This window comes from Anomaloglossus baeobatrachus, unplaced genomic scaffold, assembly GCF_048569485.1.
Source record: "Anomaloglossus baeobatrachus isolate aAnoBae1 unplaced genomic scaffold, aAnoBae1.hap1 Scaffold_3497, whole genome shotgun sequence".
Classification (NCBI taxonomy): domain Eukaryota; kingdom Metazoa; phylum Chordata; class Amphibia; order Anura; family Aromobatidae; genus Anomaloglossus; species Anomaloglossus baeobatrachus.
Window position 1 is genome coordinate 1 of NW_027442859.1, and position 21,230 is coordinate 21,230.

General features: G+C 46.2%; 14 non-coding genes across 14 annotated transcripts; all 14 read left to right on the forward strand.

Moving 5' to 3' along the window:
• Positions 1-113: 113 nt before the first annotated feature.
• On the forward strand, positions 114-304 carry LOC142272458 (U2 spliceosomal RNA). The gene has a single exon (XR_012737326.1). It is a non-coding gene; the product is annotated as a U2 spliceosomal RNA (small nuclear RNA).
• A 1,387-nt stretch (positions 305-1,691) lies between these two features.
• LOC142272470 (U2 spliceosomal RNA) lies at positions 1,692-1,882 on the forward strand. The gene has a single exon (XR_012737337.1). It is a non-coding gene; the product is annotated as a U2 spliceosomal RNA (small nuclear RNA).
• Positions 1,883-3,269: 1,387 nt separating this feature from the next.
• Positions 3,270-3,460, forward strand: LOC142272482 (U2 spliceosomal RNA). Its single transcript, XR_012737348.1, has one exon. It is a non-coding gene; the product is annotated as a U2 spliceosomal RNA (small nuclear RNA).
• Positions 3,461-4,847: 1,387 nt separating this feature from the next.
• On the forward strand, positions 4,848-5,038 carry LOC142272495 (U2 spliceosomal RNA). Its single transcript, XR_012737359.1, has one exon. It is a non-coding gene; the product is annotated as a U2 spliceosomal RNA (small nuclear RNA).
• A 1,387-nt stretch (positions 5,039-6,425) lies between these two features.
• LOC142272507 (U2 spliceosomal RNA) lies at positions 6,426-6,616 on the forward strand. Its single transcript, XR_012737369.1, has one exon. It is a non-coding gene; the product is annotated as a U2 spliceosomal RNA (small nuclear RNA).
• Positions 6,617-8,003: 1,387 nt separating this feature from the next.
• Positions 8,004-8,194, forward strand: LOC142272459 (U2 spliceosomal RNA). The gene has a single exon (XR_012737327.1). It is a non-coding gene; the product is annotated as a U2 spliceosomal RNA (small nuclear RNA).
• A 1,387-nt stretch (positions 8,195-9,581) lies between these two features.
• Positions 9,582-9,772, forward strand: LOC142272460 (U2 spliceosomal RNA). Its single transcript, XR_012737328.1, has one exon. It is a non-coding gene; the product is annotated as a U2 spliceosomal RNA (small nuclear RNA).
• A 1,387-nt stretch (positions 9,773-11,159) lies between these two features.
• On the forward strand, positions 11,160-11,350 carry LOC142272462 (U2 spliceosomal RNA). Its single transcript, XR_012737329.1, has one exon. It is a non-coding gene; the product is annotated as a U2 spliceosomal RNA (small nuclear RNA).
• Positions 11,351-12,737: 1,387 nt separating this feature from the next.
• Positions 12,738-12,928, forward strand: LOC142272463 (U2 spliceosomal RNA). Its single transcript, XR_012737330.1, has one exon. It is a non-coding gene; the product is annotated as a U2 spliceosomal RNA (small nuclear RNA).
• A 1,387-nt stretch (positions 12,929-14,315) lies between these two features.
• LOC142272464 (U2 spliceosomal RNA) lies at positions 14,316-14,506 on the forward strand. The gene has a single exon (XR_012737331.1). It is a non-coding gene; the product is annotated as a U2 spliceosomal RNA (small nuclear RNA).
• Positions 14,507-15,893: 1,387 nt separating this feature from the next.
• LOC142272465 (U2 spliceosomal RNA) lies at positions 15,894-16,084 on the forward strand. Its single transcript, XR_012737332.1, has one exon. It is a non-coding gene; the product is annotated as a U2 spliceosomal RNA (small nuclear RNA).
• Positions 16,085-17,471: 1,387 nt separating this feature from the next.
• LOC142272466 (U2 spliceosomal RNA) lies at positions 17,472-17,662 on the forward strand. The gene has a single exon (XR_012737333.1). It is a non-coding gene; the product is annotated as a U2 spliceosomal RNA (small nuclear RNA).
• A 1,387-nt stretch (positions 17,663-19,049) lies between these two features.
• On the forward strand, positions 19,050-19,240 carry LOC142272467 (U2 spliceosomal RNA). The gene has a single exon (XR_012737334.1). It is a non-coding gene; the product is annotated as a U2 spliceosomal RNA (small nuclear RNA).
• Positions 19,241-20,627: 1,387 nt separating this feature from the next.
• LOC142272468 (U2 spliceosomal RNA) lies at positions 20,628-20,818 on the forward strand. The gene has a single exon (XR_012737335.1). It is a non-coding gene; the product is annotated as a U2 spliceosomal RNA (small nuclear RNA).
• The last annotated feature ends 412 nt before the right edge of the window (positions 20,819-21,230 follow it).

Sequence of the window (21,230 nt, forward strand, 5' to 3'; positions counted from 1 at the left end):
TGGGTGACAAAATGTCTTGTGTAGGCGTGGGTTTGTCTCCCTCTCGCTCTCTCTCCCTAAGATGTGTCCGGCATAGGCCAGGGTGCCACTCGAGGCCCAAACCAATTCTGGTTATCGCTTCTCGGCCTTTTGGCTAAGATCAAGTGTAGTATCTGTTCTTATCAGTTTAATATCTGATACGTCCCCTATCTGGGGACCATATATTAAATGGATTTTTAGAACAGGGAGATGGAAAAAGAGCTTGCTCTGTCCACTCCACGCATTGACCTGGTATTGCAGTACCTCCAGGAACGGTGCACCCCTTCTTAACCCAGTTTCCAAAAGCAGAACTCAATTCACCTGATTCATATTAGCCCGATTTAATGAATTGGAAGAAAGCATACGTCTTCATATGCACCTCAATTTGGCCCATTCACTTTTCACACTTCCTCCTTTTGTTTTTTATCTTTCACACTTTTGACTTTCTTTATTCATCCAAATAGCAAACTCATCACCACTCAACCTGACCAACTCGGCTATGTCCCCGTGCTGCAGTTCTCTGTCTTATCTAGATCATTTGCAATTGAATGGAATAGATCCCTTTTGGACAAAGTGGATTCACCTGCTGCTGCAGTGACCACAGGTGTGATAACATCTAGAATTGGCATCTGGTGCGATCTCTCCGCTTCCACTCCAAAGAAAGTTACCTGTTTATTCCTATCATGCATTGGTTTTTGGGGTTTTCTTTGAGTAATGATGATCTCTTTAGTAGTCTGTTGGCGCCCTCTCCTGGAGGAATAGTTTGCTTGCTCTTGGACATTCTAAAAGAGAGGTCATGATAGACATTGAGCTTCTGAGCTCAATTGGGGACAGTCATGGGTGATGAATGTTTGCAACCTACTGCGAAGCCTCATACCGCAATATAAGGAACGTCAAATACTAAGAAAGGGCGGCCTATGAAAGAATTACTACTTTCAATAAGTACACTTAAACGGCTAATTGGGAATAGAAAAACTGTAAAAAGCCCTCTGAGAAAGCCCCCCTCTAACCTTTGATAGTAAGCTTTTCTGTAGTCTGCCTGTTGATGTATTTTCCGTTTGAACTGTGCACAACATGAAGAGACGGAACACTGGCGGCTTGTCACAATGCCCCCCGATGACATCACAATAGCGCTGCTGCCTAGAAAACAAGCTGCGCAGAAGAAGTTGTTCTTTGGGTGGGAGGGTGGGCTAGTGGAAGGAGGGGGCAATCTCTTTTTTTCCCGGGTGGTAGGGGGATGACAGGAGAAGGGAAGCGGGTGGTGAGAAAGGTACAGAGGGCAGGGTTTGGGGGCTGGGAAGGAAAGGGAAAAGATTAGGGTTTGGGGATGATGAAAGGGCTTTCTACGGGTAAGGATGGCAAAGGGTGGCAGTGACGGAAAGTCAGGCAACCTGTCCTGTCCGTCTTTTTGTATCGTGAATTGGAAAGACTGCAAGGGGGAGGGGAGTTGCTTGCGCCCTAAAGGAGGAGTTATTCAGATTCATTGCAGTGGGCGGCGGCTGCAAAACGCACCATTCTTCTTGTTTTGGCTCTGCAAAGCAGCCTTTTCAAGGGTTGGCTTGGGTGACAAAATGTCTTGTGTAGGCGTGGGTTTGTCTCCCTCTCGCTCTCTCTCCCTAAGATGTGTCCGGCATAGGCCAGGGTGCCACTCGAGGCCCAAACCAATTCTGGTTATCGCTTCTCGGCCTTTTGGCTAAGATCAAGTGTAGTATCTGTTCTTATCAGTTTAATATCTGATACGTCCCCTATCTGGGGACCATATATTAAATGGATTTTTAGAACAGGGAGATGGAAAAAGAGCTTGCTCTGTCCACTCCACGCATTGACCTGGTATTGCAGTACCTCCAGGAACGGTGCACCCCTTCTTAACCCAGTTTCCAAAAGCAGAACTCAATTCACCTGATTCATATTAGCCCGATTTAATGAATTGGAAGAAAGCATACGTCTTCATATGCACCTCAATTTGGCCCATTCACTTTTCACACTTCCTCCTTTTGTTTTTTATCTTTCACACTTTTGACTTTCTTTATTCATCCAAATAGCAAACTCATCACCACTCAACCTGACCAACTCGGCTATGTCCCCGTGCTGCAGTTCTCTGTCTTATCTAGATCATTTGCAATTGAATGGAATAGATCCCTTTTGGACAAAGTGGATTCACCTGCTGCTGCAGTGACCACAGGTGTGATAACATCTAGAATTGGCATCTGGTGCGATCTCTCCGCTTCCACTCCAAAGAAAGTTACCTGTTTATTCCTATCATGCATTGGTTTTTGGGGTTTTCTTTGAGTAATGATGATCTCTTTAGTAGTCTGTTGGCGCCCTCTCCTGGAGGAATAGTTTGCTTGCTCTTGGACATTCTAAAAGAGAGGTCATGATAGACATTGAGCTTCTGAGCTCAATTGGGGACAGTCATGGGTGATGAATGTTTGCAACCTACTGCGAAGCCTCATACCGCAATATAAGGAACGTCAAATACTAAGAAAGGGCGGCCTATGAAAGAATTACTACTTTCAATAAGTACACTTAAACGGCTAATTGGGAATAGAAAAACTGTAAAAAGCCCTCTGAGAAAGCCCCCCTCTAACCTTTGATAGTAAGCTTTTCTGTAGTCTGCCTGTTGATGTATTTTCCGTTTGAACTGTGCACAACATGAAGAGACGGAACACTGGCGGCTTGTCACAATGCCCCCCGATGACATCACAATAGCGCTGCTGCCTAGAAAACAAGCTGCGCAGAAGAAGTTGTTCTTTGGGTGGGAGGGTGGGCTAGTGGAAGGAGGGGGCAATCTCTTTTTTTCCCGGGTGGTAGGGGGATGACAGGAGAAGGGAAGCGGGTGGTGAGAAAGGTACAGAGGGCAGGGTTTGGGGGCTGGGAAGGAAAGGGAAAAGATTAGGGTTTGGGGATGATGAAAGGGCTTTCTACGGGTAAGGATGGCAAAGGGTGGCAGTGACGGAAAGTCAGGCAACCTGTCCTGTCCGTCTTTTTGTATCGTGAATTGGAAAGACTGCAAGGGGGAGGGGAGTTGCTTGCGCCCTAAAGGAGGAGTTATTCAGATTCATTGCAGTGGGCGGCGGCTGCAAAACGCACCATTCTTCTTGTTTTGGCTCTGCAAAGCAGCCTTTTCAAGGGTTGGCTTGGGTGACAAAATGTCTTGTGTAGGCGTGGGTTTGTCTCCCTCTCGCTCTCTCTCCCTAAGATGTGTCCGGCATAGGCCAGGGTGCCACTCGAGGCCCAAACCAATTCTGGTTATCGCTTCTCGGCCTTTTGGCTAAGATCAAGTGTAGTATCTGTTCTTATCAGTTTAATATCTGATACGTCCCCTATCTGGGGACCATATATTAAATGGATTTTTAGAACAGGGAGATGGAAAAAGAGCTTGCTCTGTCCACTCCACGCATTGACCTGGTATTGCAGTACCTCCAGGAACGGTGCACCCCTTCTTAACCCAGTTTCCAAAAGCAGAACTCAATTCACCTGATTCATATTAGCCCGATTTAATGAATTGGAAGAAAGCATACGTCTTCATATGCACCTCAATTTGGCCCATTCACTTTTCACACTTCCTCCTTTTGTTTTTTATCTTTCACACTTTTGACTTTCTTTATTCATCCAAATAGCAAACTCATCACCACTCAACCTGACCAACTCGGCTATGTCCCCGTGCTGCAGTTCTCTGTCTTATCTAGATCATTTGCAATTGAATGGAATAGATCCCTTTTGGACAAAGTGGATTCACCTGCTGCTGCAGTGACCACAGGTGTGATAACATCTAGAATTGGCATCTGGTGCGATCTCTCCGCTTCCACTCCAAAGAAAGTTACCTGTTTATTCCTATCATGCATTGGTTTTTGGGGTTTTCTTTGAGTAATGATGATCTCTTTAGTAGTCTGTTGGCGCCCTCTCCTGGAGGAATAGTTTGCTTGCTCTTGGACATTCTAAAAGAGAGGTCATGATAGACATTGAGCTTCTGAGCTCAATTGGGGACAGTCATGGGTGATGAATGTTTGCAACCTACTGCGAAGCCTCATACCGCAATATAAGGAACGTCAAATACTAAGAAAGGGCGGCCTATGAAAGAATTACTACTTTCAATAAGTACACTTAAACGGCTAATTGGGAATAGAAAAACTGTAAAAAGCCCTCTGAGAAAGCCCCCCTCTAACCTTTGATAGTAAGCTTTTCTGTAGTCTGCCTGTTGATGTATTTTCCGTTTGAACTGTGCACAACATGAAGAGACGGAACACTGGCGGCTTGTCACAATGCCCCCCGATGACATCACAATAGCGCTGCTGCCTAGAAAACAAGCTGCGCAGAAGAAGTTGTTCTTTGGGTGGGAGGGTGGGCTAGTGGAAGGAGGGGGCAATCTCTTTTTTTCCCGGGTGGTAGGGGGATGACAGGAGAAGGGAAGCGGGTGGTGAGAAAGGTACAGAGGGCAGGGTTTGGGGGCTGGGAAGGAAAGGGAAAAGATTAGGGTTTGGGGATGATGAAAGGGCTTTCTACGGGTAAGGATGGCAAAGGGTGGCAGTGACGGAAAGTCAGGCAACCTGTCCTGTCCGTCTTTTTGTATCGTGAATTGGAAAGACTGCAAGGGGGAGGGGAGTTGCTTGCGCCCTAAAGGAGGAGTTATTCAGATTCATTGCAGTGGGCGGCGGCTGCAAAACGCACCATTCTTCTTGTTTTGGCTCTGCAAAGCAGCCTTTTCAAGGGTTGGCTTGGGTGACAAAATGTCTTGTGTAGGCGTGGGTTTGTCTCCCTCTCGCTCTCTCTCCCTAAGATGTGTCCGGCATAGGCCAGGGTGCCACTCGAGGCCCAAACCAATTCTGGTTATCGCTTCTCGGCCTTTTGGCTAAGATCAAGTGTAGTATCTGTTCTTATCAGTTTAATATCTGATACGTCCCCTATCTGGGGACCATATATTAAATGGATTTTTAGAACAGGGAGATGGAAAAAGAGCTTGCTCTGTCCACTCCACGCATTGACCTGGTATTGCAGTACCTCCAGGAACGGTGCACCCCTTCTTAACCCAGTTTCCAAAAGCAGAACTCAATTCACCTGATTCATATTAGCCCGATTTAATGAATTGGAAGAAAGCATACGTCTTCATATGCACCTCAATTTGGCCCATTCACTTTTCACACTTCCTCCTTTTGTTTTTTATCTTTCACACTTTTGACTTTCTTTATTCATCCAAATAGCAAACTCATCACCACTCAACCTGACCAACTCGGCTATGTCCCCGTGCTGCAGTTCTCTGTCTTATCTAGATCATTTGCAATTGAATGGAATAGATCCCTTTTGGACAAAGTGGATTCACCTGCTGCTGCAGTGACCACAGGTGTGATAACATCTAGAATTGGCATCTGGTGCGATCTCTCCGCTTCCACTCCAAAGAAAGTTACCTGTTTATTCCTATCATGCATTGGTTTTTGGGGTTTTCTTTGAGTAATGATGATCTCTTTAGTAGTCTGTTGGCGCCCTCTCCTGGAGGAATAGTTTGCTTGCTCTTGGACATTCTAAAAGAGAGGTCATGATAGACATTGAGCTTCTGAGCTCAATTGGGGACAGTCATGGGTGATGAATGTTTGCAACCTACTGCGAAGCCTCATACCGCAATATAAGGAACGTCAAATACTAAGAAAGGGCGGCCTATGAAAGAATTACTACTTTCAATAAGTACACTTAAACGGCTAATTGGGAATAGAAAAACTGTAAAAAGCCCTCTGAGAAAGCCCCCCTCTAACCTTTGATAGTAAGCTTTTCTGTAGTCTGCCTGTTGATGTATTTTCCGTTTGAACTGTGCACAACATGAAGAGACGGAACACTGGCGGCTTGTCACAATGCCCCCCGATGACATCACAATAGCGCTGCTGCCTAGAAAACAAGCTGCGCAGAAGAAGTTGTTCTTTGGGTGGGAGGGTGGGCTAGTGGAAGGAGGGGGCAATCTCTTTTTTTCCCGGGTGGTAGGGGGATGACAGGAGAAGGGAAGCGGGTGGTGAGAAAGGTACAGAGGGCAGGGTTTGGGGGCTGGGAAGGAAAGGGAAAAGATTAGGGTTTGGGGATGATGAAAGGGCTTTCTACGGGTAAGGATGGCAAAGGGTGGCAGTGACGGAAAGTCAGGCAACCTGTCCTGTCCGTCTTTTTGTATCGTGAATTGGAAAGACTGCAAGGGGGAGGGGAGTTGCTTGCGCCCTAAAGGAGGAGTTATTCAGATTCATTGCAGTGGGCGGCGGCTGCAAAACGCACCATTCTTCTTGTTTTGGCTCTGCAAAGCAGCCTTTTCAAGGGTTGGCTTGGGTGACAAAATGTCTTGTGTAGGCGTGGGTTTGTCTCCCTCTCGCTCTCTCTCCCTAAGATGTGTCCGGCATAGGCCAGGGTGCCACTCGAGGCCCAAACCAATTCTGGTTATCGCTTCTCGGCCTTTTGGCTAAGATCAAGTGTAGTATCTGTTCTTATCAGTTTAATATCTGATACGTCCCCTATCTGGGGACCATATATTAAATGGATTTTTAGAACAGGGAGATGGAAAAAGAGCTTGCTCTGTCCACTCCACGCATTGACCTGGTATTGCAGTACCTCCAGGAACGGTGCACCCCTTCTTAACCCAGTTTCCAAAAGCAGAACTCAATTCACCTGATTCATATTAGCCCGATTTAATGAATTGGAAGAAAGCATACGTCTTCATATGCACCTCAATTTGGCCCATTCACTTTTCACACTTCCTCCTTTTGTTTTTTATCTTTCACACTTTTGACTTTCTTTATTCATCCAAATAGCAAACTCATCACCACTCAACCTGACCAACTCGGCTATGTCCCCGTGCTGCAGTTCTCTGTCTTATCTAGATCATTTGCAATTGAATGGAATAGATCCCTTTTGGACAAAGTGGATTCACCTGCTGCTGCAGTGACCACAGGTGTGATAACATCTAGAATTGGCATCTGGTGCGATCTCTCCGCTTCCACTCCAAAGAAAGTTACCTGTTTATTCCTATCATGCATTGGTTTTTGGGGTTTTCTTTGAGTAATGATGATCTCTTTAGTAGTCTGTTGGCGCCCTCTCCTGGAGGAATAGTTTGCTTGCTCTTGGACATTCTAAAAGAGAGGTCATGATAGACATTGAGCTTCTGAGCTCAATTGGGGACAGTCATGGGTGATGAATGTTTGCAACCTACTGCGAAGCCTCATACCGCAATATAAGGAACGTCAAATACTAAGAAAGGGCGGCCTATGAAAGAATTACTACTTTCAATAAGTACACTTAAACGGCTAATTGGGAATAGAAAAACTGTAAAAAGCCCTCTGAGAAAGCCCCCCTCTAACCTTTGATAGTAAGCTTTTCTGTAGTCTGCCTGTTGATGTATTTTCCGTTTGAACTGTGCACAACATGAAGAGACGGAACACTGGCGGCTTGTCACAATGCCCCCCGATGACATCACAATAGCGCTGCTGCCTAGAAAACAAGCTGCGCAGAAGAAGTTGTTCTTTGGGTGGGAGGGTGGGCTAGTGGAAGGAGGGGGCAATCTCTTTTTTTCCCGGGTGGTAGGGGGATGACAGGAGAAGGGAAGCGGGTGGTGAGAAAGGTACAGAGGGCAGGGTTTGGGGGCTGGGAAGGAAAGGGAAAAGATTAGGGTTTGGGGATGATGAAAGGGCTTTCTACGGGTAAGGATGGCAAAGGGTGGCAGTGACGGAAAGTCAGGCAACCTGTCCTGTCCGTCTTTTTGTATCGTGAATTGGAAAGACTGCAAGGGGGAGGGGAGTTGCTTGCGCCCTAAAGGAGGAGTTATTCAGATTCATTGCAGTGGGCGGCGGCTGCAAAACGCACCATTCTTCTTGTTTTGGCTCTGCAAAGCAGCCTTTTCAAGGGTTGGCTTGGGTGACAAAATGTCTTGTGTAGGCGTGGGTTTGTCTCCCTCTCGCTCTCTCTCCCTAAGATGTGTCCGGCATAGGCCAGGGTGCCACTCGAGGCCCAAACCAATTCTGGTTATCGCTTCTCGGCCTTTTGGCTAAGATCAAGTGTAGTATCTGTTCTTATCAGTTTAATATCTGATACGTCCCCTATCTGGGGACCATATATTAAATGGATTTTTAGAACAGGGAGATGGAAAAAGAGCTTGCTCTGTCCACTCCACGCATTGACCTGGTATTGCAGTACCTCCAGGAACGGTGCACCCCTTCTTAACCCAGTTTCCAAAAGCAGAACTCAATTCACCTGATTCATATTAGCCCGATTTAATGAATTGGAAGAAAGCATACGTCTTCATATGCACCTCAATTTGGCCCATTCACTTTTCACACTTCCTCCTTTTGTTTTTTATCTTTCACACTTTTGACTTTCTTTATTCATCCAAATAGCAAACTCATCACTACTCAACCTGACCAACTCGGCTATGTCCCCGTGCTGCAGTTCTCTGTCTTATCTAGATCATTTGCAATTGAATGGAATAGATCCCTTTTGGACAAAGTGGATTCACCTGCTGCTGCAGTGACCACAGGTGTGATAACATCTAGAATTGGCATCTGGTGCGATCTCTCCGCTTCCACTCCAAAGAAAGTTACCTGTTTATTCCTATCATGCATTGGTTTTTGGGGTTTTCTTTGAGTAATGATGATCTCTTTAGTAGTCTGTTGGCGCCCTCTCCTGGAGGAATAGTTTGCTTGCTCTTGGACATTCTAAAAGAGAGGTCATGATAGACATTGAGCTTCTGAGCTCAATTGGGGACAGTCATGGGTGATGAATGTTTGCAACCTACTGCGAAGCCTCATACCGCAATATAAGGAACGTCAAATACTAAGAAAGGGCGGCCTATGAAAGAATTACTACTTTCAATAAGTACACTTAAACGGCTAATTGGGAATAGAAAAACTGTAAAAAGCCCTCTGAGAAAGCCCCCCTCTAACCTTTGATAGTAAGCTTTTCTGTAGTCTGCCTGTTGATGTATTTTCCGTTTGAACTGTGCACAACATGAAGAGACGGAACACTGGCGGCTTGTCACAATGCCCCCCGATGACATCACAATAGCGCTGCTGCCTAGAAAACAAGCTGCGCAGAAGAAGTTGTTCTTTGGGTGGGAGGGTGGGCTAGTGGAAGGAGGGGGCAATCTCTTTTTTTCCCGGGTGGTAGGGGGATGACAGGAGAAGGGAAGCGGGTGGTGAGAAAGGTACAGAGGGCAGGGTTTGGGGGCTGGGAAGGAAAGGGAAAAGATTAGGGTTTGGGGATGATGAAAGGGCTTTCTACGGGTAAGGATGGCAAAGGGTGGCAGTGACGGAAAGTCAGGCAACCTGTCCTGTCCGTCTTTTTGTATCGTGAATTGGAAAGACTGCAAGGGGGAGGGGAGTTGCTTGCGCCCTAAAGGAGGAGTTATTCAGATTCATTGCAGTGGGCGGCGGCTGCAAAACGCACCATTCTTCTTGTTTTGGCTCTGCAAAGCAGCCTTTTCAAGGGTTGGCTTGGGTGACAAAATGTCTTGTGTAGGCGTGGGTTTGTCTCCCTCTCGCTCTCTCTCCCTAAGATGTGTCCGGCATAGGCCAGGGTGCCACTCGAGGCCCAAACCAATTCTGGTTATCGCTTCTCGGCCTTTTGGCTAAGATCAAGTGTAGTATCTGTTCTTATCAGTTTAATATCTGATACGTCCCCTATCTGGGGACCATATATTAAATGGATTTTTAGAACAGGGAGATGGAAAAAGAGCTTGCTCTGTCCACTCCACGCATTGACCTGGTATTGCAGTACCTCCAGGAACGGTGCACCCCTTCTTAACCCAGTTTCCAAAAGCAGAACTCAATTCACCTGATTCATATTAGCCCGATTTAATGAATTGGAAGAAAGCATACGTCTTCATATGCACCTCAATTTGGCCCATTCACTTTTCACACTTCCTCCTTTTGTTTTTTATCTTTCACACTTTTGACTTTCTTTATTCATCCAAATAGCAAACTCATCACCACTCAACCTGACCAACTCGGCTATGTCCCCGTGCTGCAGTTCTCTGTCTTATCTAGATCATTTGCAATTGAATGGAATAGATCCCTTTTGGACAAAGTGGATTCACCTGCTGCTGCAGTGACCACAGGTGTGATAACATCTAGAATTGGCATCTGGTGCGATCTCTCCGCTTCCACTCCAAAGAAAGTTACCTGTTTATTCCTATCATGCATTGGTTTTTGGGGTTTTCTTTGAGTAATGATGATCTCTTTAGTAGTCTGTTGGCGCCCTCTCCTGGAGGAATAGTTTGCTTGCTCTTGGACATTCTAAAAGAGAGGTCATGATAGACATTGAGCTTCTGAGCTCAATTGGGGACAGTCATGGGTGATGAATGTTTGCAACCTACTGCGAAGCCTCATACCGCAATATAAGGAACGTCAAATACTAAGAAAGGGCGGCCTATGAAAGAATTACTACTTTCAATAAGTACACTTAAACGGCTAATTGGGAATAGAAAAACTGTAAAAAGCCCTCTGAGAAAGCCCCCCTCTAACCTTTGATAGTAAGCTTTTCTGTAGTCTGCCTGTTGATGTATTTTCCGTTTGAACTGTGCACAACATGAAGAGACGGAACACTGGCGGCTTGTCACAATGCCCCCCGATGACATCACAATAGCGCTGCTGCCTAGAAAACAAGCTGCGCAGAAGAAGTTGTTCTTTGGGTGGGAGGGTGGGCTAGTGGAAGGAGGGGGCAATCTCTTTTTTTCCCGGGTGGTAGGGGGATGACAGGAGAAGGGAAGCGGGTGGTGAGAAAGGTACAGAGGGCAGGGTTTGGGGGCTGGGAAGGAAAGGGAAAAGATTAGGGTTTGGGGATGATGAAAGGGCTTTCTACGGGTAAGGATGGCAAAGGGTGGCAGTGACGGAAAGTCAGGCAACCTGTCCTGTCCGTCTTTTTGTATCGTGAATTGGAAAGACTGCAAGGGGGAGGGGAGTTGCTTGCGCCCTAAAGGAGGAGTTATTCAGATTCATTGCAGTGGGCGGCGGCTGCAAAACGCACCATTCTTCTTGTTTTGGCTCTGCAAAGCAGCCTTTTCAAGGGTTGGCTTGGGTGACAAAATGTCTTGTGTAGGCGTGGGTTTGTCTCCCTCTCGCTCTCTCTCCCTAAGATGTGTCCGGCATAGGCCAGGGTGCCACTCGAGGCCCAAACCAATTCTGGTTATCGCTTCTCGGCCTTTTGGCTAAGATCAAGTGTAGTATCTGTTCTTATCAGTTTAATATCTGATACGTCCCCTATCTGGGGACCATATATTAAATGGATTTTTAGAACAGGGAGATGGAAAAAGAGCTTGCTCTGTCCACTCCACGCATTGACCTGGTATTGCAGTACCTCCAGGAACGGTGCACCCCTTCTTAACCCAGTTTCCAAAAGCAGAACTCAATTCACCTGATTCATATTAGCCCGATTTAATGAATTGGAAGAAAGCATACGTCTTCATATGCACCTCAATTTGGCCCATTCACTTTTCACACTTCCTCCTTTTGTTTTTTATCTTTCACACTTTTGACTTTCTTTATTCATCCAAATAGCAAACTCATCACCACTCAACCTGACCAACTCGGCTATGTCCCCGTGCTGCAGTTCTCTGTCTTATCTAGATCATTTGCAATTGAATGGAATAGATCCCTTTTGGACAAAGTGGATTCACCTGCTGCTGCAGTGACCACAGGTGTGATAACATCTAGAATTGGCATCTGGTGCGATCTCTCCGCTTCCACTCCAAAGAAAGTTACCTGTTTATTCCTATCATGCATTGGTTTTTGGGGTTTTCTTTGAGTAATGATGATCTCTTTAGTAGTCTGTTGGCGCCCTCTCCTGGAGGAATAGTTTGCTTGCTCTTGGACATTCTAAAAGAGAGGTCATGATAGACATTGAGCTTCTGAGCTCAATTGGGGACAGTCATGGGTGATGAATGTTTGCAACCTACTGCGAAGCCTCATACCGCAATATAAGGAACGTCAAATACTAAGAAAGGGCGGCCTATGAAAGAATTACTACTTTCAATAAGTACACTTAAACGGCTAATTGGGAATAGAAAAACTGTAAAAAGCCCTCTGAGAAAGCCCCCCTCTAACCTTTGATAGTAAGCTTTTCTGTAGTCTGCCTGTTGATGTATTTTCCGTTTGAACTGTGCACAACATGAAGAGACGGAACACTGGCGGCTTGTCACAATGCCCCCCGATGACATCACAATAGCGCTGCTGCCTAGAAAACAAGCTGCGCAGAAGAAGTTGTTCTTTGGGTGGGAGGGTGGGCTAGTGGAAGGAGGGGGCAATCTCTTTTTTTCCCGGGTGGTAGGGGGATGACAGGAGAAGGGAAGCGGGTGGTGAGAAAGGTACAGAGGGCAGGGTTTGGGGGCTGGGAAGGAAAGGGAAAAGATTAGGGTTTGGGGATGATGAAAGGGCTTTCTACGGGTAAGGATGGCAAAGGGTGGCAGTGACGGAAAGTCAGGCAACCTGTCCTGTCCGTCTTTTTGTATCGTGAATTGGAAAGACTGCAAGGGGGAGGGGAGTTGCTTGCGCCCTAAAGGAGGAGTTATTCAGATTCATTGCAGTGGGCGGCGGCTGCAAAACGCACCATTCTTCTTGTTTTGGCTCTGCAAAGCAGCCTTTTCAAGGGTTGGCTTGGGTGACAAAATGTCTTGTGTAGGCGTGGGTTTGTCTCCCTCTCGCTCTCTCTCCCTAAGATGTGTCCGGCATAGGCCAGGGTGCCACTCGAGGCCCAAACCAATTCTGGTTATCGCTTCTCGGCCTTTTGGCTAAGATCAAGTGTAGTATCTGTTCTTATCAGTTTAATATCTGATACGTCCCCTATCTGGGGACCATATATTAAATGGATTTTTAGAACAGGGAGATGGAAAAAGAGCTTGCTCTGTCCACTCCACGCATTGACCTGGTATTGCAGTACCTCCAGGAACGGTGCACCCCTTCTTAACCCAGTTTCCAAAAGCAGAACTCAATTCACCTGATTCATATTAGCCCGATTTAATGAATTGGAAGAAAGCATACGTCTTCATATGCACCTCAATTTGGCCCATTCACTTTTCACACTTCCTCCTTTTGTTTTTTATCTTTCACACTTTTGACTTTCTTTATTCATCCAAATAGCAAACTCATCACCACTCAACCTGACCAACTCGGCTATGTCCCCGTGCTGCAGTTCTCTGTCTTATCTAGATCATTTGCAATTGAATGGAATAGATCCCTTTTGGACAAAGTGGATTCACCTGCTGCTGCAGTGACCACAGGTGTGATAACATCTAGAATTGGCATCTGGTGCGATCTCTCCGCTTCCACTCCAAAGAAAGTTACCTGTTTATTCCTATCATGCATTGGTTTTTGGGGTTTTCTTTGAGTAATGATGATCTCTTTAGTAGTCTGTTGGCGCCCTCTCCTGGAGGAATAGTTTGCTTGCTCTTGGACATTCTAAAAGAGAGGTCATGATAGACATTGAGCTTCTGAGCTCAATTGGGGACAGTCATGGGTGATGAATGTTTGCAACCTACTGCGAAGCCTCATACCGCAATATAAGGAACGTCAAATACTAAGAAAGGGCGGCCTATGAAAGAATTACTACTTTCAATAAGTACACTTAAACGGCTAATTGGGAATAGAAAAACTGTAAAAAGCCCTCTGAGAAAGCCCCCCTCTAACCTTTGATAGTAAGCTTTTCTGTAGTCTGCCTGTTGATGTATTTTCCGTTTGAACTGTGCACAACATGAAGAGACGGAACACTGGCGGCTTGTCACAATGCCCCCCGATGACATCACAATAGCGCTGCTGCCTAGAAAACAAGCTGCGCAGAAGAAGTTGTTCTTTGGGTGGGAGGGTGGGCTAGTGGAAGGAGGGGGCAATCTCTTTTTTTCCCGGGTGGTAGGGGGATGACAGGAGAAGGGAAGCGGGTGGTGAGAAAGGTACAGAGGGCAGGGTTTGGGGGCTGGGAAGGAAAGGGAAAAGATTAGGGTTTGGGGATGATGAAAGGGCTTTCTACGGGTAAGGATGGCAAAGGGTGGCAGTGACGGAAAGTCAGGCAACCTGTCCTGTCCGTCTTTTTGTATCGTGAATTGGAAAGACTGCAAGGGGGAGGGGAGTTGCTTGCGCCCTAAAGGAGGAGTTATTCAGATTCATTGCAGTGGGCGGCGGCTGCAAAACGCACCATTCTTCTTGTTTTGGCTCTGCAAAGCAGCCTTTTCAAGGGTTGGCTTGGGTGACAAAATGTCTTGTGTAGGCGTGGGTTTGTCTCCCTCTCGCTCTCTCTCCCTAAGATGTGTCCGGCATAGGCCAGGGTGCCACTCGAGGCCCAAACCAATTCTGGTTATCGCTTCTCGGCCTTTTGGCTAAGATCAAGTGTAGTATCTGTTCTTATCAGTTTAATATCTGATACGTCCCCTATCTGGGGACCATATATTAAATGGATTTTTAGAACAGGGAGATGGAAAAAGAGCTTGCTCTGTCCACTCCACGCATTGACCTGGTATTGCAGTACCTCCAGGAACGGTGCACCCCTTCTTAACCCAGTTTCCAAAAGCAGAACTCAATTCACCTGATTCATATTAGCCCGATTTAATGAATTGGAAGAAAGCATACGTCTTCATATGCACCTCAATTTGGCCCATTCACTTTTCACACTTCCTCCTTTTGTTTTTTATCTTTCACACTTTTGACTTTCTTTATTCATCCAAATAGCAAACTCATCACCACTCAACCTGACCAACTCGGCTATGTCCCCGTGCTGCAGTTCTCTGTCTTATCTAGATCATTTGCAATTGAATGGAATAGATCCCTTTTGGACAAAGTGGATTCACCTGCTGCTGCAGTGACCACAGGTGTGATAACATCTAGAATTGGCATCTGGTGCGATCTCTCCGCTTCCACTCCAAAGAAAGTTACCTGTTTATTCCTATCATGCATTGGTTTTTGGGGTTTTCTTTGAGTAATGATGATCTCTTTAGTAGTCTGTTGGCGCCCTCTCCTGGAGGAATAGTTTGCTTGCTCTTGGACATTCTAAAAGAGAGGTCATGATAGACATTGAGCTTCTGAGCTCAATTGGGGACAGTCATGGGTGATGAATGTTTGCAACCTACTGCGAAGCCTCATACCGCAATATAAGGAACGTCAAATACTAAGAAAGGGCGGCCTATGAAAGAATTACTACTTTCAATAAGTACACTTAAACGGCTAATTGGGAATAGAAAAACTGTAAAAAGCCCTCTGAGAAAGCCCCCCTCTAACCTTTGATAGTAAGCTTTTCTGTAGTCTGCCTGTTGATGTATTTTCCGTTTGAACTGTGCACAACATGAAGAGACGGAACACTGGCGGCTTGTCACAATGCCCCCCGATGACATCACAATAGCGCTGCTGCCTAGAAAACAAGCTGCGCAGAAGAAGTTGTTCTTTGGGTGGGAGGGTGGGCTAGTGGAAGGAGGGGGCAATCTCTTTTTTTCCCGGGTGGTAGGGGGATGACAGGAGAAGGGAAGCGGGTGGTGAGAAAGGTACAGAGGGCAGGGTTTGGGGGCTGGGAAGGAAAGGGAAAAGATTAGGGTTTGGGGATGATGAAAGGGCTTTCTACGGGTAAGGATGGCAAAGGGTGGCAGTGACGGAAAGTCAGGCAACCTGTCCTGTCCGTCTTTTTGTATCGTGAATTGGAAAGACTGCAAGGGGGAGGGGAGTTGCTTGCGCCCTAAAGGAGGAGTTATTCAGATTCATTGCAGTGGGCGGCGGCTGCAAAACGCACCATTCTTCTTGTTTTGGCTCTGCAAAGCAGCCTTTTCAAGGGTTGGCTTGGGTGACAAAATGTCTTGTGTAGGCGTGGGTTTGTCTCCCTCTCGCTCTCTCTCCCTAAGATGTGTCCGGCATAGGCCAGGGTGCCACTCGAGGCCCAAACCAATTCTGGTTATCGCTTCTCGGCCTTTTGGCTAAGATCAAGTGTAGTATCTGTTCTTATCAGTTTAATATCTGATACGTCCCCTATCTGGGGACCATATATTAAATGGATTTTTAGAACAGGGAGATGGAAAAAGAGCTTGCTCTGTCCACTCCACGCATTGACCTGGTATTGCAGTACCTCCAGGAACGGTGCACCCCTTCTTAACCCAGTTTCCAAAAGCAGAACTCAATTCACCTGATTCATATTAGCCCGATTTAATGAATTGGAAGAAAGCATACGTCTTCATATGCACCTCAATTTGGCCCATTCACTTTTCACACTTCCTCCTTTTGTTTTTTATCTTTCACACTTTTGACTTTCTTTATTCATCCAAATAGCAAACTCATCACCACTCAACCTGACCAACTCGGCTATGTCCCCGTGCTGCAGTTCTCTGTCTTATCTAGATCATTTGCAATTGAATGGAATAGATCCCTTTTGGACAAAGTGGATTCACCTGCTGCTGCAGTGACCACAGGTGTGATAACATCTAGAATTGGCATCTGGTGCGATCTCTCCGCTTCCACTCCAAAGAAAGTTACCTGTTTATTCCTATCATGCATTGGTTTTTGGGGTTTTCTTTGAGTAATGATGATCTCTTTAGTAGTCTGTTGGCGCCCTCTCCTGGAGGAATAGTTTGCTTGCTCTTGGACATTCTAAAAGAGAGGTCATGATAGACATTGAGCTTCTGAGCTCAATTGGGGACAGTCATGGGTGATGAATGTTTGCAACCTACTGCGAAGCCTCATACCGCAATATAAGGAACGTCAAATACTAAGAAAGGGCGGCCTATGAAAGAATTACTACTTTCAATAAGTACACTTAAACGGCTAATTGGGAATAGAAAAACTGTAAAAAGCCCTCTGAGAAAGCCCCCCTCTAACCTTTGATAGTAAGCTTTTCTGTAGTCTGCCTGTTGATGTATTTTCCGTTTGAACTGTGCACAACATGAAGAGACGGAACACTGGCGGCTTGTCACAATGCCCCCCGATGACATCACAATAGCGCTGCTGCCTAGAAAACAAGCTGCGCAGAAGAAGTTGTTCTTTGGGTGGGAGGGTGGGCTAGTGGAAGGAGGGGGCAATCTCTTTTTTTCCCGGGTGGTAGGGGGATGACAGGAGAAGGGAAGCGGGTGGTGAGAAAGGTACAGAGGGCAGGGTTTGGGGGCTGGGAAGGAAAGGGAAAAGATTAGGGTTTGGGGATGATGAAAGGGCTTTCTACGGGTAAGGATGGCAAAGGGTGGCAGTGACGGAAAGTCAGGCAACCTGTCCTGTCCGTCTTTTTGTATCGTGAATTGGAAAGACTGCAAGGGGGAGGGGAGTTGCTTGCGCCCTAAAGGAGGAGTTATTCAGATTCATTGCAGTGGGCGGCGGCTGCAAAACGCACCATTCTTCTTGTTTTGGCTCTGCAAAGCAGCCTTTTCAAGGGTTGGCTTGGGTGACAAAATGTCTTGTGTAGGCGTGGGTTTGTCTCCCTCTCGCTCTCTCTCCCTAAGATGTGTCCGGCATAGGCCAGGGTGCCACTCGAGGCCCAAACCAATTCTGGTTATCGCTTCTCGGCCTTTTGGCTAAGATCAAGTGTAGTATCTGTTCTTATCAGTTTAATATCTGATACGTCCCCTATCTGGGGACCATATATTAAATGGATTTTTAGAACAGGGAGATGGAAAAAGAGCTTGCTCTGTCCACTCCACGCATTGACCTGGTATTGCAGTACCTCCAGGAACGGTGCACCCCTTCTTAACCCAGTTTCCAAAAGCAGAACTCAATTCACCTGATTCATATTAGCCCGATTTAATGAATTGGAAGAAAGCATACGTCTTCATATGCACCTCAATTTGGCCCATTCACTTTTCACACTTCCTCCTTTTGTTTTTTATCTTTCACACTTTTGACTTTCTTTATTCATCCAAATAGCAAACTCATCACCACTCAACCTGACCAACTCGGCTATGTCCCCGTGCTGCAGTTCTCTGTCTTATCTAGATCATTTGCAATTGAATGGAATAGATCCCTTTTGGACAAAGTGGATTCACCTGCTGCTGCAGTGACCACAGGTGTGATAACATCTAGAATTGGCATCTGGTGCGATCTCTCCGCTTCCACTCCAAAGAAAGTTACCTGTTTATTCCTATCATGCATTGGTTTTTGGGGTTTTCTTTGAGTAATGATGATCTCTTTAGTAGTCTGTTGGCGCCCTCTCCTGGAGGAATAGTTTGCTTGCTCTTGGACATTCTAAAAGAGAGGTCATGATAGACATTGAGCTTCTGAGCTCAATTGGGGACAGTCATGGGTGATGAATGTTTGCAACCTACTGCGAAGCCTCATACCGCAATATAAGGAACGTCAAATACTAAGAAAGGGCGGCCTATGAAAGAATTACTACTTTCAATAAGTACACTTAAACGGCTAATTGGGAATAGAAAAACTGTAAAAAGCCCTCTGAGAAAGCCCCCCTCTAACCTTTGATAGTAAGCTTTTCTGTAGTCTGCCTGTTGATGTATTTTCCGTTTGAACTGTGCACAACATGAAGAGACGGAACACTGGCGGCTTGTCACAATGCCCCCCGATGACATCACAATAGCGCTGCTGCCTAGAAAACAAGCTGCGCAGAAGAAGTTGTTCTTTGGGTGGGAGGGTGGGCTAGTGGAAGGAGGGGGCAATCTCTTTTTTTCCCGGGTGGTAGGGGGATGACAGGAGAAGGGAAGCGGGTGGTGAGAAAGGTACAGAGGGCAGGGTTTGGGGGCTGGGAAGGAAAGGGAAAAGATTAGGGTTTGGGGATGATGAAAGGGCTTTCTACGGGTAAGGATGGCAAAGGGTGGCAGTGACGGAAAGTCAGGCAACCTGTCCTGTCCGTCTTTTTGTATCGTGAATTGGAAAGACTGCAAGGGGGAGGGGAGTTGCTTGCGCCCTAAAGGAGGAGTTATTCAGATTCATTGCAGTGGGCGGCGGCTGCAAAACGCACCATTCTTCTTGTTTTGGCTCTGCAAAGCAGCCTTTTCAAGGGTTGGCTTGGGTGACAAAATGTCTTGTGTAGGCGTGGGTTTGTCTCCCTCTCGCTCTCTCTCCCTAAGATGTGTCCGGCATAGGCCAGGGTGCCACTCGAGGCCCAAACCAATTCTGGTTATCGCTTCTCGGCCTTTTGGCTAAGATCAAGTGTAGTATCTGTTCTTATCAGTTTAATATCTGATACGTCCCCTATCTGGGGACCATATATTAAATGGATTTTTAGAACAGGGAGATGGAAAAAGAGCTTGCTCTGTCCACTCCACGCATTGACCTGGTATTGCAGTACCTCCAGGAACGGTGCACCCCTTCTTAACCCAGTTTCCAAAAGCAGAACTCAATTCACCTGATTCATATTAGCCCGATTTAATGAATTGGAAGAAAGCATACGTCTTCATATGCACCTCAATTTGGCCCATTCACTTTTCACACTTCCTCCTTTTGTTTTTTATCTTTCACACTTTTGACTTTCTTTATTCATCCAAATAGCAAACTCATCACCACTCAACCTGACCAACTCGGCTATGTCCCCGTGCTGCAGTTCTCTGTCTTATCTAGATCATTTGCAATTGAATGGAATAGATCCCTTTTGGACAAAGTGGATTCACCTGCTGCTGCAGTGACCACAGGTGTGATAACATCTAGAATTGGCATCTGGTGCGATCTCTCCGCTTCCACTCCAAAGAAAGTTACCTGTTTATTCCTATCATGCATTGGTTTTTGGGGTTTTCTTTGAGTAATGATGATCTCTTTAGTAGTCTGTTGGCGCCCTCTCCTGGAGGAATAGTTTGCTTGCTCTTGGACATTCTAAAAGAGAGGTCATGATAGACATTGAGCTTCTGAGCTCAATTGGGGACAGTCATGGGTGATGAATGTTTGCAACCTACTGCGAAGCCTCATACCGCAATATAAGGAACGTCAAATACTAAGAAAGGGCGGCCTATGAAAGAATTACTACTTTCAATAAGTACACTTAAACGGCTAATTGGGAATAGAAAAACTGTAAAAAGCCCTCTGAGAAAGCCCCCCTCTAACCTTTGATAGTAAGCTTTTCTGTAGTCTGCCTGTTGATGTATTTTCCGTTTGAACTGTGCACAACATGAAGAGACGGAACACTGGCGGCTTGTCACAATGCCCCCCGATGACATCACAATAGCGCTGCTGCCTAGAAAACAAGCTGCGCAGAAGAAGTTGTTCTTTGGGTGGGAGGGTGGGCTAGTGGAAGGAGGGGGCAATCTCTTTTTTTCCCGGGTGGTAGGGGGATGACAGGAGAAGGGAAGCGGGTGGTGAGAAAGGTACAGAGGGCAGGGTTTGGGGGCTGGGAAGGAAAGGGAAAAGATTAGGGTTTGGGGATGATGAAAGGGCTTTCTACGGGTAAGGATGGCAAAGGGTGGCAGTGACGGAAAGTCAGGCAACCTGTCCTGTCCGTCTTTTTGTATCGTGAATTGGAAAGACTGCAAGGGGGAGGGGAGTTGCTTGCGCCCTAAAGGAGGAGTTATTCAGATTCATTGCAGTGGGCGGCGGCTGCAAAACGCACCATTCTTCTTGTTTTGGCTCTGCAAAGCAGCCTTTTCAAGGGTTGACTTGGGTGACAAAATGTCTTGTGTAGGCGTGGGTTTGTCTCCCTCTCGCTCTCTCTCCCTAAGATGTGTCCGGCATAGGCCAGGGTGCCACTCGAGGCCCAAACCAATTCTGGTTATCGCTTCTCGGCCTTTTGGCTAAGATCAAGTGTAGTATCTGTTCTTATCAGTTTAATATCTGATACGTCCCCTATCTGGGGACCATATATTAAATGGATTTTTAGAACAGGGAGATGGAAAAAGAGCTTGCTCTGTCCACTCCACGCATTGACCTGGTATTGCAGTACCTCCAGGAACGGTGCACCCCTTCTTAACCCAGTTTCCAAAAGCAGAACTCAATTCACCTGATTCATATTAGCCCGATTTAATGAATTGGAAGAAAGCATACGTCTTCATATGCACCTCAATTTGGCCCATTCACTTTTCACACTTCCTCCTTTTGTTTTTTATCTTTCACACTTTTGACTTTCTTTATTCATCCAAATAGCAAACTCATCACCACTCAACCTGACCAACTCGGCTATGTCCCCGTGCTGCAGTTCTCTGTCTTATCTAGATCATTTGCAATTGAATGGAATAGATCCCTTTTGGACAAAGTGGATTCACCTGCTGCTGCAGTGACCACAGGTGTGATAACATCTAGAATTGGCATCTGGTGCGATCTCTCCGCTTCCACTCCAAAGAAAGTTACCTGTTTATTCCTATCATGCATTGGTTTTTG